This window comes from Hakea prostrata, unplaced genomic scaffold (genome assembly GCF_041222555.1).
Source record: "Hakea prostrata isolate BN-2017 unplaced genomic scaffold, UWA_Hpros_2 contig_131, whole genome shotgun sequence".
Lineage (NCBI taxonomy): Eukaryota > Viridiplantae > Streptophyta > Magnoliopsida > Proteales > Proteaceae > Hakea > Hakea prostrata.
Genome location: NW_028291250.1, coordinates 17,241 through 33,504, shown reverse-complemented (window position 1 = coordinate 33,504; position 16,264 = coordinate 17,241). Strand labels below are relative to the sequence as shown.

Sequence of the window (16,264 nt, the reverse complement as noted above, 5' to 3'; positions counted from 1 at the left end):
GAGCCAGTGATCCTCCATACTGCTGCATCTGAGGTTCGAAAGCCATCTTCTACTCACACCGGTCTAGAGGCTGTAGGAGACCCAACCAAATAAAGGCAGCCTTGGACTGGCCAGCGCTCCGAAACATTACAGAACTAAGGGGCTTCCTTGGATTAACGGGTAATTAATTTCAATTTGTTCACTGGTATGCTCAATGTTGCAGCACCTTTGCAGCACTATTAAAAAAAAGGAAGTTATATGTGGATGCCAGTAGCTCAAGAAGCCTTTGAAAGCCTCCAATAAATACTTACTTTTGCACCGGTATTGGCATTTTCGGACTTCAACCGTCCCTTCATAGTGGAGGCTGACGCGTCAGAAGAAGGAATAGGGGCAATGTTATCTCAAGATCATTGTCCCATCTCATTCTTCAAGAAGTTGCGGCTAAAGATGATGCTAGCTTCAACATATGTTCATGAAATGTATGTGGTAACTCAGGCTATAAATCAGTGGCTACAATACCTCCTTGGGCAGCAATTCACCATTGTTACAGATCAGTGAAGCTTCCATGAGCTCACCACACAAGTCATCCAGACCCCAAAGCAATAGCACTAGCTCTCGAAAATCCTTGGTTTCACGTTCGACATCGTCTGTATACCCGGTAAGGAGAACTCTGCAGCTGATGCTCTATCCCGCTGATCACACCTAGTGGCGTCCCTTTTTACATTCTCCATGCCGATGCTGAACTTTTTGGATGTTCTAAAAGCAGAAATTGAATCTGATACTAAATTCTGCCAACTACGGGATGACTTGCTACAGAAACCGACAAGGGTGGAGGGATATTCAACAAAATAGGGGTTGCTATTTTTCCACCATCATCTGGTGATTCTTGAAGCAACCTTGAAGCATCTCCCCAGAGGTTGCTATTCTTGCAGGAGTATCACACCACTTCAGATGGTGGGCATGCAGGCTTTCTCAGAACCTACCATCAGGTAGCATTGAACCTTATTGGAAGGGAGTCCGTTCAGATGTGCACAATTTTGTGAGGGAATGAGTTATTTGCCAATAGATGAAATCCATCAAAGCGGTCCCTAGGGACTCCTCCAGCCCTTGCCCATCCTAGAGAAAGTTTAGGAGGATGTTTCTTTAGATTTCATCACCTCCCTTCCCAACTCGCAAGGGAAAACTACCATCTTGATGGTAGTTGACAGACTGACGACGTATGCACATTTTTGTGCGATGGGCAGTACTATCACAAGCAAAAAGGTTGATGAGGTTTTTCTCCATGAAATTATCAAATTGCATGGCATACCCCGTTCATTGGTGTCTAATCATGATCCACTGTTCATCAAAAATTTCTGGCAGGAATTATTTCATCTTTAGGGAACAACTTTAGCCATGGGGAGCACCTACCACCAGCAAACAGAGGTCCAGATGGAAGCTTTAAACAAATGTGTGGAGCAATATCTCAAAAGTTATGCGGCAGATGAATCCAACCTATGGGTTAAGTACATTCCTCTTGATGAATTGTGGTACAATACATCCTTTCATAACACCACCGGAATGACACCATTTGAGGCATTTGTGTGGGTGTGCACCACCCACCTTTGCACAGTACACTCCCAACTCTACAAAGAATGAAGTGGTAGATACAGAACTACAAACCAAAGCTTCCCTACTCCATACACTTCGCTCTAACTTGCTCAGTGCTCAAGAGAGGATGAAATACGTTGCAAAAAAACATCAACAGGATGTGGAATTTGCAAACAGGGACTTAGTGTGGGTAGAGCTCCGACCTTATCAGCAAACCTCTGTGGCATTGCTTGCTCATCAAAAACTAGGACTCAAATTCTTTGGGCCAATTATAGCTCACATCAGCAAGGTCTCCTACAAGCTAGACCTCCCAACTGAAGCTAGGATTCACCTAGCATTCCATGTTTCATTGCTCAACAAATTCATGGGTGATATACCTAGTATTCTGTCATTTTCCCACCAATTTTGGCAGATTCCACCTAGCTGGTCCCTTTGGCTATTATGAATCGCTGTCACATCCGTCAAGGGAACCAGTCTATGGACCAAGTTCTGGTGCAGTGGTCTAATTTGCCACTTGAAGACACCACTTGGGAGGACGTCTGTAAGATCCGATAACTTGCTCCTAATCTGAACCTTGAGGACAAGGTTTTGCTGTAATAGGTGGCCAATGTTACGAAGCATGTACCTTCAGTTGGTGTAGGGGATACGCGAGCGAGTGAGAGGGACATTCAGGGGACCACACCCAAGACCACAAAGGCCACGATGGGCGACAAGCAAGAGCAAGATCAAAGCACCACCGTAGTGGCAGCAAGACCACACAGTGAGAGGAAACCACCGGCGTGTTTAAAGGATTATGTGTAAAGGAGGGAAAGGGACAATTAACGATGGGAAGGAGTTTTGTGATCACGATAGGAGTGGATGTAAGGGATTAATTGTAGGGTTAGCACTAGAAGCATTGTAGGGTTTTGAAGGGAGCAGTATATAAGTTGTAACTGCGAATAATTAGTATGAATGAAATATTTTCTTCTTCCTTGGAGGCGTCACCGTCGAAGCTGGCTGTCTTCCCTTGAAACGTTAACAGAGCTAGTGTTTTGTTAAAGGTAGGAAGAAGTAGTGGTTCCTCGGAACTGCAAGCAGTAATGGATGCTCTTATTGCGGATGACGAATTGGGTGTGTTTGAGCAGTTTTCTTTAGTCAAGATCATCACTAACCACAAGACTTTATGTGACGCTTTACCTTGCCCTGTTAGGCATTGGCCATATAGCCTTCTTCTCTCTCTTTTTGGGTTTGTAAATAATGGTCTTAAAATAGCTCCTTCATTAGACACCAACTCTGTATATATTCAGGGTTTACTAATATGCTATGAAACAATGGATGTGTGTGTGTATATATAGTTTCTTGGTTTGGCGAATAAAAGAAATTGCAGAAATTCATTTCTTTCCAAAGTGAAGTGAAGAGCCACACTTCACATAATCTAGGCAGACTTGGAACAAAAGAGAGCTCACTCGAGGCAAACAAGGGAATATAGTGGATCATTTCCCAATTAGGGTAGCACAAACTTCTCCCCCAAAGCTTCTTCACAACAAAATGGGGGTGGTATTGACATCTGAATAATAATAAATAAATTTCAAAGTGACCCTAGTGGGGTCCCACATAGACCCTACCGAGTTTTTTGGTGAAGAAGCATCCAGGGATGTGATTAAGACTCAAGAAAGCTAAGCTAGGGGTTCAAAATTGAATCAATATGAAACACGTTAGGACGTTACCCTTCCATGATATGAAGGGGATTTTTGGAACTTACAAGATAAAAAATGATGACTCTTAATGTAATATATTGATATAGTGTACTCTAGCACAATTTAAGGTAATATTTCCGGGTGTTTATGTTAATTTAGCATACACTTGGGTTGTCTGTGCTATTCATTATATATCTTAGGGTGTCTCTAAAATTTTCCCATAGAAAATATTAAATATAGATACATTAAAAGGGGGCTCAAAATCTGACTCAACCCAAAGACGAGTACACACAAGCAAAGAAACATAATAAAAGAACAAAATTGCAAAAGCAAATATAGGAAATTTCATTGTCGATATGGATTCATTTATCTCTATTCTGGAATTTGGTTTTGCTTGTCCCTTTCCTCTGCTTGGACACCACAAGCCTGGAAATGAACTCAGAACATCTGTTTTTTCTCCAGAATAACTCTCGTCCAACAACCGATCCAACTATAACACTGGCGCATTATCCTGCCAACGCAAACCTCCAATCGAACAAACATGTTTCATCATGATCATCATCATCTCCTTTTCGAATTGTCGGTGTGGGAGGTAAAACTCTGCACTTCTTTGTCAAAGGAAAACTACATAATCCTGCATTTCCCTCATAGGAAGCATTTGAAAAGTGTTGAATTGGCTCCCTTGTGGAATAATTCCTATTAAGTTGTTGTAAGATAGATCCAAGACTTCAAGGAATGTCAAACTTACCAATTGCATTGGGATTTCTCCAAAGAGTTTGTTTCTGGAAAGGTCTAGTGACTCAAGACCACTTAGATTTCCCATCGAAAATGGAATTCGACCTATTAGGCTATTTCGAAACAAGTTTAGCACATTGAGTGCTTTCAAGTTTCCCAATGCATCAAGGATCTTTCCTACAAAATAATTGCTAGATAGATCAATGGTGGTGAAGGTGGTTAAAATTCTCTGCATGTCCAGCTCTGTTCCCTTCTCAGTAATTACAATTGTGTCTTGATAGTATGCAAGATTATTTGCATTATAGTAATACAAGTCGGATACATACCTGTTACACATCATAGCCTTCCAATGACGAATGTATTGCAATGGTAAATCTCCCGTAAAATTATTGAAAGAGAGATCAATGACATGCAGGCTTGGGAAGGATAAGAATGAGCTTGGACAGGTTGAGTGATGGGACCACCAAATTTGTTGGACCTTAGAACTAGAACTTGCAATTCAGTGAGATTTTCCAACCAATGGGGAAAGGTACCACTCAACTGGTTGTCTGAAATATCCAATATAGTGAGTAACTTGCAGTTGCTTAATGATCTTGGAACTTCTCCTTGGAGATTGTTTTCATTGAGTTTCAGGGTAATGCAGATTGCACCCATCTTTGACATCAAGAGGAATGGGCCCATGTAATTTGATCCTTTGCAAATTTAGCATACCCAAATTGCTATTGTTGAGGCATGTTGGAATGTTGCCACTCAATTGGTTGTTGGACAAATCTATGACCTCAAAATTGCTACCCTTGTAGATTGAGGAAGGGATTTTTTTCAGCTAATTTGTTGTTTGAAATTGAGAAGAAATAGGTGATTTCAAAGAAAAAGGAAGTGAGATTCCCTAAGATATGGGATACAACCTCCCTGTCATACTCATCAAATGTTTGGGGAGAGCATGGAGAAGATGATTGACATTCTTGCATCATGTTTGAGTGAAGATCAAGTACTTCTAATATGTTGAAGGAGTGATTAGGTAATGGCAATTCCAGACCTGTGAACACATTCTCAGAAAGGTTCAGCTCTCTCAGATTCTTTAGCCATATCCATTGGGTATCTCACCACCAATTTTGTTGCCACCAATACGTAGATTGTTCAATTCCTTGAGATCCTTAAGGACTCTAGGAACTTTCTAATTTTATTATAGGAAGGTCTAGAAGTTCTAGCTCCTAATTCTTGAGGAATTTTTCAGGGGATTTACTAATGTTGCAAGAACTCAAATATATGATCAAAAATTGAGCATTGACTTGATGTCACCACTATTATTGCTTGGAAAACCATCATAGGAAAGATCTCTATCTTGTCCTAGGTTGCCAAAGTCATTGAATGAAAGGTCAAGAACTTCAACTATTCCTTTGATCTTAGAAATCAAACTCATCAAGTCTTCTGCTCTCAAATGGTTGTCACTTAATAAAATATGTGGCATCATATGATTAGAGAAAGGAGAGGAGATGTTGTGGATAGGAGGAGGCTGACTTATTACGATCTCATTGAATTGGTTAATGGACAAGTCCAATTGATACATTGATGGGAGATAAAACAGAGAAAAATGGATGGGCCCTTGGAACAAATTGTTGTTCAACAGTAGTCCCTCATGATGGGTTAGATTACTAATAGATGGAGGGATTGGTCCTGATAAGTTACAATGATCAAGATCTAATTCCTCCAAAAACTTTAGGTTCACAATCGAACTTGGCAACCTCCCTTGGAATTTTGTCCATCCAGTAGACAGATATTGAAGAGTAGCGTTTATTTGAGGGAATTCAGGCAAGCGCCCTGAGATAAGTGAATTAAAAGATAAGTCTATGGAACTCAACTTAGGTAGAAGAAAAACACTACTTGGAAAATCTCCATAGAACCCAAAACTATGAAGATTAAGGGCAGTGAGAGAAGTGAGGTTCATCAAAGAACTCGGTATTGTGGAAATGAGATTCTCATTGTTACCAAGGTCTAGCTCTGTCAGAAAACGAAAGCTGAAGATTGATTCATCCAAGGGACTTGTAATTATCTATTCATTGACAACACGTAAAGGTTAGGGAGTGCGGATGACAAGTGACGACACCAATCCCTATTACTTGAGCTGACAAGTTCATATCATTAAACGTAGTTCTTTTAACCTAGTTAAGGTTTTAAAGAACATTCCCAAATGAGGGATTTCAAGTGATCCAGAATTTCCCCACTTGTAAGAGAGGTCAAGCGAAACCAACTTGGTAAGATTAGAGATTCTGGATGAGATTTTGCCATGAAATCCATTGTCAGAAAGATCAAGAGAAACCAAATTGGTAAGATTTGAGATTTCAGATGGGATTTGGCCTTGAAAGTTATTCTGAGAAAGATCAAGAGAAACCAACTTGGTAAGATTTGAGATTTGAGATGGGATTTGGCCCTGAAAGTTATTTGATGAAAGATCAAGAGAAACCAATTCTGTGAGTTGTGATATTTTTTACGGAAATTGTCCCGAAAAAGAGTTACCTGAGAGGTTGAGATGCATTAATCCAGAGAGTCTTTCAAAGCCCAATGGTGCAAAGTAATCAAAAACGTTCCGTGAGATGTCGAGCATTTGAAGGTGAAGGAGATTGAAAAGGGTACTATTGGAATGGATAGTACCATGGAGCGACGAATTGAAGAGAGCAAGCCCAACTACATGACCAGTTGTGCCATCGCAAGAGATGCCTTCCCAGAAGCAACAATCAGTATTTGGCTTCCACAAGTTGAGAGATGGAGCACATTCTCCAGAGACACAGGAGTGCTTTTGCTTAAATTGCAGTAAAGCAGAGCGCTCATCAAGGAGACACAAATGAGAAGGAGAAGAAAGGAAACAAGCCTGAAATAGAACTAGTAAGAAAAGAAGGAATTGCCAACACATACTTGCCTAATAAATTTCTTCAAAGGAACTAGAAAAGGCATAGGCTTTGTAAATGTTGGATGACTGATGCATCGAGTTCTTCTGGCTGCTTATTTATAGACAAAACATGCATGAGACAATCCCTAAGAAGGATCCTAATACAAACGTGATTTATGGGCATGATAAAGTATTTTCCATGAAGAGTGATGGTGAGTGCCTCACGGATCTTTTGGGGGTGAAAGCCCAATAAGATTCTTTAGAAAACAACGTATCAACACATTATTGACTACAAAGACCGGATCATTCCAAGTATAGACTACTTGGAATGTTTTATGATTTTTTTTTCTACAAATCAATGCCATCTACTCTGCTGTGTAAGTCTTTATAAAGTTTGAAAGTTGTCTCTGCACAGCCCCCCGAGTGGGTCATTTGGAGCTTTCAAATTTCTTTTAATCACTATTGTCATTCCACCCAAATTGTGTGAATCTCAGGGAATTCTACAGCTGATTTTTCTAAGCTGCCTCTCTTAATTCCATATCAATTCAGTTTGGGATCAACTAAAAAATGTTCCTGTAGGCATTTATGAATTGGAACAAATTAGACAAAAGGCAAACTAATAATGGACGAAAGAGAGTGAAAAAGAGAAGAAAAGAAACCAATGCATCTAATTGCCGCATGATGGGCCTTATGGGGTGAGGCTAAGAGTCAAATCATGAAGAATATAAGATGTGAGCTTAGCTTTAAGACTACGAAAAGAAGAACTGAGCTTTAAGACTCCCTACTGAGTGATGGGTTATCTAAGCAAATGCTTTAAGACTTCTTAGTGGGTGGCGGGTCATTTGGGCAAATGCTTTATGACCCCGTAGTCAGTGACGGGTCATCTGGGCAAACGCGCTTTTCTTTTTTTGGGTAAAATGAACGCTTTAAGACTTCTTTGGTATGAGAAAGTCATTATAGATTTTGGAAGATGCATCTCCTTGTGGTTTGGAGTTTTCAAATTTATATACGCAATGGAACGGTGATTGTCTTTTAACATGGAAACTCGAGTTTTCTTTTAAAAAGAGTGATAACAATGGTTTACTTATATTTGCTTGGATAAAGTTATAAATTTCCCCAATCTTCTCCCAATTTTTGGTCCCTTACACTTTTATGGTGGATGTCAAGGAAAACGGCGAGATAAAAACATTAGGGGCTATTTGGTTATATGAATCCAGGAATTTGAAATGAAATAGGATTTTATATCTAGATTTTATATCTATGGATTTCAAATCTGTGGACTTATGGTTTAAAAAATTAATTGTTTTGTTAGCCTCAAATCCATCAAAGTTCGTAAAGTTCCGTCAAGTTACCTCGCGTGAATCTGTAAATTTCATCTATTTTATATTAGTTGGTGAACATTGTTCTAACTCATAGCTCTAAGATGACTAGCATGAATGAGCCAGCTTCAACACCACCTAGACTCAACATCATAGACAGACTTACACTGACCTCAACACTGATCTTGTGATTGTCAGAAACATCAACAGCTGAAATCTTTGAGACAAAGACGTCTGTTCAAAAGTCTTTGTTGTTTTAAAGCCGAAAGCAGATGATAAAGACGTTCCAGTAGAATAAGCCAAGCTGAGCTGGATTTCACCCACTACCCAAGAATGACTTAATTCAAGTTTTTAGGCAAAAAAATGAAATCCATAGATTTCATGAATCCATAGATGTTTTACAACCAAACAAACATAAATCTCTGATTCATGAATCCAGGAATTTCAAATCTCTAGATTCAAAGAACCAAACAAGCCCTAAGAATGGGGAATTATAAAAATAAAAATTAAGATGGTTTAACTTGTGGGGAGTAAGACAAATGAGGTAGAACTGGTCATGGTTAAACTTAATATAATTTGGTGGTAACGTATTGGATAGGCCTAGAAATTTGGTGCCAACGGCCAAATCCACCTTGGCCGGCCTTGAGCTCAAACGGGGACTAGATTTAATGTCTCTAAGAATGTATTAGAGTTGGAAATTAACATGCATTAAGAGTTTGAGGCTGGGCTGAGTTAAGGTTGAGGCCTCAAGCCAAAAGTGAGGCAGCCCAATCCTATGTGTAATAAGTATAATGTATATTTTAATTGTTAAGAGATTATAGGAGTACGGAAATTTGTCCAATCCATTTTCTTGTCAGAAATAGATTGTCCATTTTCTTGTAGATGTATGACATGTGTCATAACATCACATCAAATGGTTGAAATCCATTTACAAGTCACATCAAAAAGTTGTAATTAAATTTAAAAAAAAAATGATGTGACTTATAAATAGACCTCAACCTTTTGATGTGATGTTTGGAACATGTCACACATCTACAAAGAAATCGATGTCAGAAATGGACAAGAAATTAGTCCATAGGAGTACCATATCAAAATGTATTTTCTCAAATTACCTTCCATTCTTGATTCATCTCTAATAAAGTAATATACTAAAATGCTAGAACACACCATGGTAAGAAATTTTGCCAAATTTGCAGAAACTTGCCAAAATTTCTGGTTCAACCTATGGTGAAATAAAATCATAAGCAAAATTGAAAAGTTGTAAGTTTCATAGAATTGTAGGGGGAATTTCCAAAATCTCAATGAAATTTCACCAAAATTTCGCTGCAATCTGTTACCCTTACTATAAAAAAGGTCAAAATCTGAACAAAATTTAGGGGTTTTGATAGTTTCACTAGGTAGCAAAACTCCTAGTTTTGGCAAAATGTTGCACCTTGGAACACACCCTCTAAGAAGAAAGGGGGGTATTCGAAGTGCTAGAACCTAATTGTTCATAGATTGACTTGGATGGGAAATGCACGTCAGATTGGAACAGAAGTAGAAGGAAACAGTTGATGGTTATGAGTGAGAGAATAGAGATCTAGTCCCCATGCTTCATATTGTTTCATGTTTTCAGATCCTTAAAACTTGTACCTGCCCATGAGAAATTTATGTACAATTTCTGGCCATCAACACGCAAATCCATTTCAATTCAGCCCTATTGAAAATAACTTTATGTTTGCTGTTGTTGATCTATACGGCTCACATTTTGAAAGGAATCTAAAGTTCTTATTAGCGTGTATAAACCATTATCTTTTCAAAATATGATGACTATCTGATATTAAACAATTCCAACAAAATAGGAAGAGAGAAAAAGTATAAAAATTAAAAAAGTTACATCTAATTACGCATAATGGACTCCTATAAAGGATGGAGAAAAGGAAAAGAAGTAAATAAAGAAAAATAGATATAAAGAATTAAGAATGTAAAAACAAAGAATAATTTGTTCATTTTGAAATATCATGGTGATGCGTCCAAAATCTGCTCAGCCCTTGGATCTCCACGTGATGTCCTGCAAAACGAAAGCGTCAGATGTGGCCCGACCGCTGGGGTCAGGAGTCCACCTCCGAAGGCTAAGTCAGTTGATGAACTTAATCACAAACGGCTCTGCTAGAAGCGCAGAGCTAAGGAATGAAGAACTGGGAAAGGTGATCTAGATAGCAGATCACTGATAGTTTAGGTCTATCAGTATATATCTGAACCTGAGTCTCAGATAGTATTCTTTTTTCCATCCCCCACCTTGTATGGTAGTGAGGTTTATATAGAGTGTACCTTCGGATCTCTTTCGTTGGATGCACTTGAGCCTTCTTCGGGTAGTCGTTGGATCTTATCAGTGAGATCCGTTGAGCAATAGACTTCTACTAGTTTGGGCTAGTAGAGGACTCCTGAGATAACCTTTAGGTTATACGATGTTTATCCCTTCGATAATGATTATCCGCAGCCGTCAATTCGAGTCTGCCATCATTAGGGTGATTACCCTAATCCATAAGTAGGATTAGGGCACGCTTGCAGCCGAATAAGCTTTCTTCTTCAGCAAGCCATCTTCTGGATCCGGTTTGCTCGGGAGCGAATCGGTTCTTTCCGTCTCGATCGGGGTCGAGGGTTGGACCAGGTATGAACCCGGTCTGATCATAATCCCTCCGTATCACGAGCCCCCCAGACCAAGCGTTCGGTCGATCCCGAGGGCTTGGTTTTTAACTGGGTTCGTCGTCAGATGATAATCTCTGCGTGCTTCATTAAATGTCATATCACATTTAATGCGGTGGTCACTTTTCCTCGAGCGTTATGAGTGTAAGGCCACATATCTCCTTGCAGTTGATCTGTCGTGGCTCACGTCATCCAAGCGACGGTTTCCGAACGCCTATTTCGGATTCGTGAGTTCAAACTTTCAAAACGTCTTTCAATCTTGATCGCTAATTTTGAATCAATCTCAATCGTTCAGATTCCCGAACACTCGTGCGGGAGTTTTAAAAGCGGTTCGTTGTCTTCATAGGTTTCATTCTTCCTGTCTGGAATTTGAACCTTTGTTGTTCGCTTCGCGCCTTCCCTCGCTCTCAAGCTTCCGTCTCACCGAATCGGTAAGTTTCTTGGTCTTTTTCTTTTTGTAGTTTTTGAAACAAGTAATGGTGGACGATAGGGCTTCTTTAGTACCCCTTGTTGGTAATAGCAGTGATGCTTTTGCCTCTCCTGCTCCCGAACAGTCGGATAGTGATAACAAAACCCTAACTGTCTTCTGGCAAGAGTTCGCTGAAGTTTCTCAAAAAGGTTTTGAAAGAAAAACCGAAACTTCTCCTGTCCTTCTCGAGTCTGGATCTTCCAAGATTGTCGAGTCTTCTAGGCAGCCTCAAACCTCCGGGTCCAATGGTGGACCTGGCTCTGTTCCCTCCATTTATAATGAGGAAACCCTTCTTTCAGCTGTCCAAGATTTTGATCTTCCTTCCTCATATCAAGTTAGGGCTCCCCACCCCGATGAGAGGGTTGATTCATCCCTTTCGGGTGAATTTTCTCTGTATATAGAAGCACTGGAAAGCGGGGTTCGCTTTCCCTTTTTTAATCCTTTGTTCTCCGCAGTTTTGAATCACTGGAACATTTGTCCCGGAATGCTCCTCCCCAATAGCTGGCGTCTCATCGTCGGCTTCTTGGGTTTGTGTTTTGAGCTTGGCATTACGCCATCTCTTTCTCTCTTTGTACATTTTCATGTTCTTTCTATCTCCCATCCTCCCGGATGGGTTTTTCTTTCCAAACGCAATAAGGCTGAACTTGATTGGAGGGGCAGCATCCTTGTCAAAGGAACTTGCCCTTCTAACCACAAAAGATGGCGTGAACGATACTTTTTCTGTCGAGCGCCTCCATCAGATCTTAACTTCCCAACCACCTGGAGGAGGTTTACTTCTTCTTCCGAGAGTAACCGGGGCCTTCCCTTATCCAGAGAAGACGAGGCAGCCATCGGGAAGATCAAATCCATTCCGTGGTATCAAGAGATACATGGATTTGAAGTGGAGTATAACTCCATCCTTCAAGATCTTGGGGCTTGGCTCATTGTGAGCTTCTAACCATCATCCTTTGATTTGACTGAAGTGATATGTTTTAAATTCGACTCTTGTCCTTCTTCTTTGCAAGTGCCTCCCGAATGAACCCCGAAAGCCTGCGGGTGAAGGCCGCTAGGGCCGTTGTGACAGCCGAGCAACGATCGCCCAGGGTCTTGACCGTAGATCAAGAGGCTTCTCTTCCCTCTCCCGACCCCTCTTATCTCCCGACCCCTCTTATAGGGGTATCAGGAATATCAGGCCTGTAGCTGATGCTTCGGGTAAAGGGAAGAAACCGATGGTGGAGAGGTCTAATGTCTCTTCCTCCGCCCGAACCAAGAGGAGGCATGACACAATTGATGCTCCCTCCAACAAAAAATCCAAAGCTTCGACGGATGGTGAGGAGGTCTTCACCCCACAGTGGACCCTGAAGATGACCGACAGGGTTACTCGGGATCCCGAGAAAGCTGCAGATTGGAGTTCCCTCAGTCTTGCTCCTTCTGATCGCCAGGAGTTTGAAGCCCTGGATGACACCTCCCTTGTTAGTCAATCTACAAGGTACCGGTCTTCTTGCTTAGTTATGTTTTCATAATTTCTTATGACTTCTTCTGATATCTTCCGCCTTCCCAGGAATGCTGTGTTGAGCTTTTATCAACACATGGAAGCATTGAGCCGGGTTGGTCGCACCAGCTCCTTCTTTGCAAACTTGTGAAGAGAAATTGGCCAAGGCCAATTCTGAAATAGACCAGCTGACTGTAGCTACCGTGGAGCTGCAGAAAAAGCATGAGGAAGAAGTGATCTCCCTCAAGGAAGCCCTCGAAGCGTCGAAGATTCGTGCCGCTGCTGCCAAGCGCGAGGCCGAGGAAGCAAAAGCGGTTGCCACGTTGTTTGGTGACAGCCTTGAAATCAAAAGTAGGGAGCTCGAAGAACATCTGAAGTTGGCGATCCCTAGCAAGCCCGAGCATATAAAGCCAGAGCTTCGGAAGGAGTGCATTCGGAAATACTTGAACATCGTACCTTTCTCCGAGCTGCTAGGTCTCTACAACATTCAAGCTTATCGCATGGGGGCGTAACGACGTTTGGGAGCGAATCCTTGGATCGATCCCTGCCTTCGACACTGCTCCTTTTCATGAGGTATGCCACAAAGAGGTCTTCGGGAAAGTTGGTATGGATCTCCCGGACTGGGCTCAAGAAGAAGATGATCCTTTTCCAGCTGACCCTCAATATGAGGCATACCTGAATGACGAGCCGGCACTTCCAGAGGAGAAATCACAAGCCGAGTCTCAAGTTGTTGCTGTAGAGGACTCAGCCGATGCCGCTCTTGAGGAAGGCTCTTCTCATGATCCCGAGAAAAGTTCTCCCGACCAGGGTCCCTCGGGTAACAATGAAGAAAAGGCTTAGGGAGTTGTCTTTTTGTAAAGATTTACCCTCAATTTAATGAATAGACATTTCTTTTTTTATGTTGGCCTCTATATTTCCCCGTCTCCTGCCGAAATCTTGCCTTGAATATCAAAGTATTAATGATAAAACTTATCACTTAACTTTTCATTCCTCGCCGAATAATAATCTTGTAGAAAAATTGTGAAGATGCATTAATCTTCCCCACTACTTCATTTATTGCAAAGTCCGCACGTTTCCCTTCTGCGAAGTTCAAACGTTTTCCTGCCTTTGTATACCATTCACTGTTTCCAATGAATCGGAAATACATCCGTTATTTTAATGGCAGTGCGACGATTGGAGGTATCTCTGCATCAGGTGCTCGCTTCCACATGTTTCCATGTGGCATCCCTCCGACCGTTGATCTTGCTTTCTGCGGATTTCGAAGCGTCATTTCGATCTAGGTCGTCGGTTGTCCTTAGCCTTCAACCGTCGTCTTAATACCTGAGGCTATTTAAAGCCTTCGTGGGTACTCTCCATCTATCCTGACTTCTGCAAGTTAGATTTGCTAAAGTGCCAAAGCGACCTTTCGTCCTTCGGCCTGCTTCCGTATTCCTCGTACTCCAACAACAGCTCTATCAACTTCTAAACAAGTGAGTTTTTTGATTACTCATCTCTTTCCCCACTTCCCCCCTGAGTAAACGGCACAGTAGTTATACTTGGGGTTTAGTTCGTTGTTTTGTCAGAAGTTATAGAAAACTAGGGTTTCTATACTGATACGGCTGGTTTTTTTTTTTTTTTTTTTTTTTTTTGCATAGTGGCTCCCAAGATCAACCCGAACTTTATCAGAGCAAAATCTTGCAAGAAAATCGTTCCGTCGGTGGTGGTTGGGGCCGGTGTGGTGGTTTCAGCTAGTGAATCCTCCAAGCGTAAGGCGGCTGCTGCCGGTGAATCTTCAAGTCGATTCCCGCGAGTTTCTATTGATGCCGTCCCTGCGCCTCCTTTGGCCGAAGTGATCGCTCGTCTTTCCCGGGAAGATCTTGATCACTCCGTTGCCGATGGTGCTGCCGGCGCTCTGCTGGTGAGCTCTGTTGGTGCACCCCCGAAGGAGACTCTTCGGGCATCTGAGGCAACTATGTTGGCATCTGATGAAGGTGTGGTCCCAGCAGGTGTTGCTCCTATTTCTAACTCCAGTGCTTGTTTGGCATCCTCCTCCTCTCCTTGCGAGTTGGAGGATTTTGCCACTAGGAAGCGCCGTCGGGTGACAAGGGATGCAGCTCATCCTTCTCTTGGTGTAGCTCATCCTTCTCATCCTTCGCCTGAATTAGTGTCAAACGAGTTTGACAGAGCGTTGGAATGGTGTACTTGCTGCTCGAATGACTTCCGAGAGCGCAGCTCTTTCCAAACTTCCAGATGAAGTCTTTACGAAGTCACTGGTGATGTAAGTCTTTCTTCATTATCTTCTGATTCTGAAAAATTACTCTTCTGCTCCTTTTTAACTCGGAAGTTGTTTGCAGGAGTCTTGCTGGTAACTTCCACAACCAAGTGGAAGCAGTTACTAGGCTCAGTAGGTTGAGCAATGAAGTTTCCAGGCTTCGGGAAATCTCTGAAGCTAAAGATGCTTGAGATTGCTCGCCTTCGGAAACTAGCTTGGGAGGTGGCAGGAGAAAAAAATTCGATGATTGGTCGTCTTCGATCGGACTTGGATGATGCCGGGGAGAAGATCCGGCGATTGGAGCGAACAGTTGGAAAGTCGGGAGCCAAAGGATCTGAAACGTTACCGAAAAGGCAAGCTGTCGTTCCTTTGCCCGAATCCCTTCCAACTGATGTTCGCAGAGCCTGCGTCGTAAAGTATTTACACAGTAAGCCTTTTGTTGATATGCTGAATGCTTATAACTTGCAGGCGTACCGGGATGGTGAGAACGAAGTATGGGAATCAATATTAAGGAAGGATCCTCATTTTGATACGACTCCCCACAAGTCTTTGTTTTCCATCCCGAAGTATTTACCGACCTAGGGTATTCCTCCTCCCGACTGGACCAAGGATAAGATTGATCCTCCACCTTCCGATCCAGATATTATGCAATATCTGGATGATTCTCCTGTTTATTCTCCGCTGGAAGAAGTCAATTATGACGAGCTTGTACTGAATGCGAGTTTGGTCGAGGACCATTCTTCTCCTGGACAAGCTGGACAAAGAGTATGAAATTGCGGAGGATTTTATGCATACCGAAATATTTTTGTAATCCTCATTTCTTCTCTTCTTTTCCTTGAATCCCCACCAATGATTGACTCATATGTTTGTTCTAGCAAAGTCGCGTTGATCTTGTATAACTTCTTAACAGTCACCTATGATGACTTTCTTCTTTGATCGAAGATTGTATCCAGCTCTTGTAATTGTTTTGATACTGGCCTCTTTGGATCTTTTGAAGAAATAAGAAATTACTTTATCTTTGAACTTTGCTAGCCACTTGAATCGCCATTGCATTAGGTCTTAGTTGTTTGAAACAATGCCTTTACTTAAGGATTTCCGGAGAAATACAATAAGTTTGAGAAGGAACTCATTCGGGTTTTAAACCGATGCCTTTACTTAAGGATTTCCAGAGAAATACAATAAGTCTGAGAAGGAACTCACTCGGG

The 16,264-nt window shown here is 41.6% G+C and overlaps 1 pseudogene; it reads right to left on the bottom strand.

The window, feature by feature from the left end:
• Positions 1-3,607: 3,607 nt before the first annotated feature.
• LOC148998800 (receptor-like protein 6) lies at positions 3,608-6,925 on the bottom strand (annotated as a pseudogene).
• Between the last annotated feature and the right edge of the window lie 9,339 nt (positions 6,926-16,264).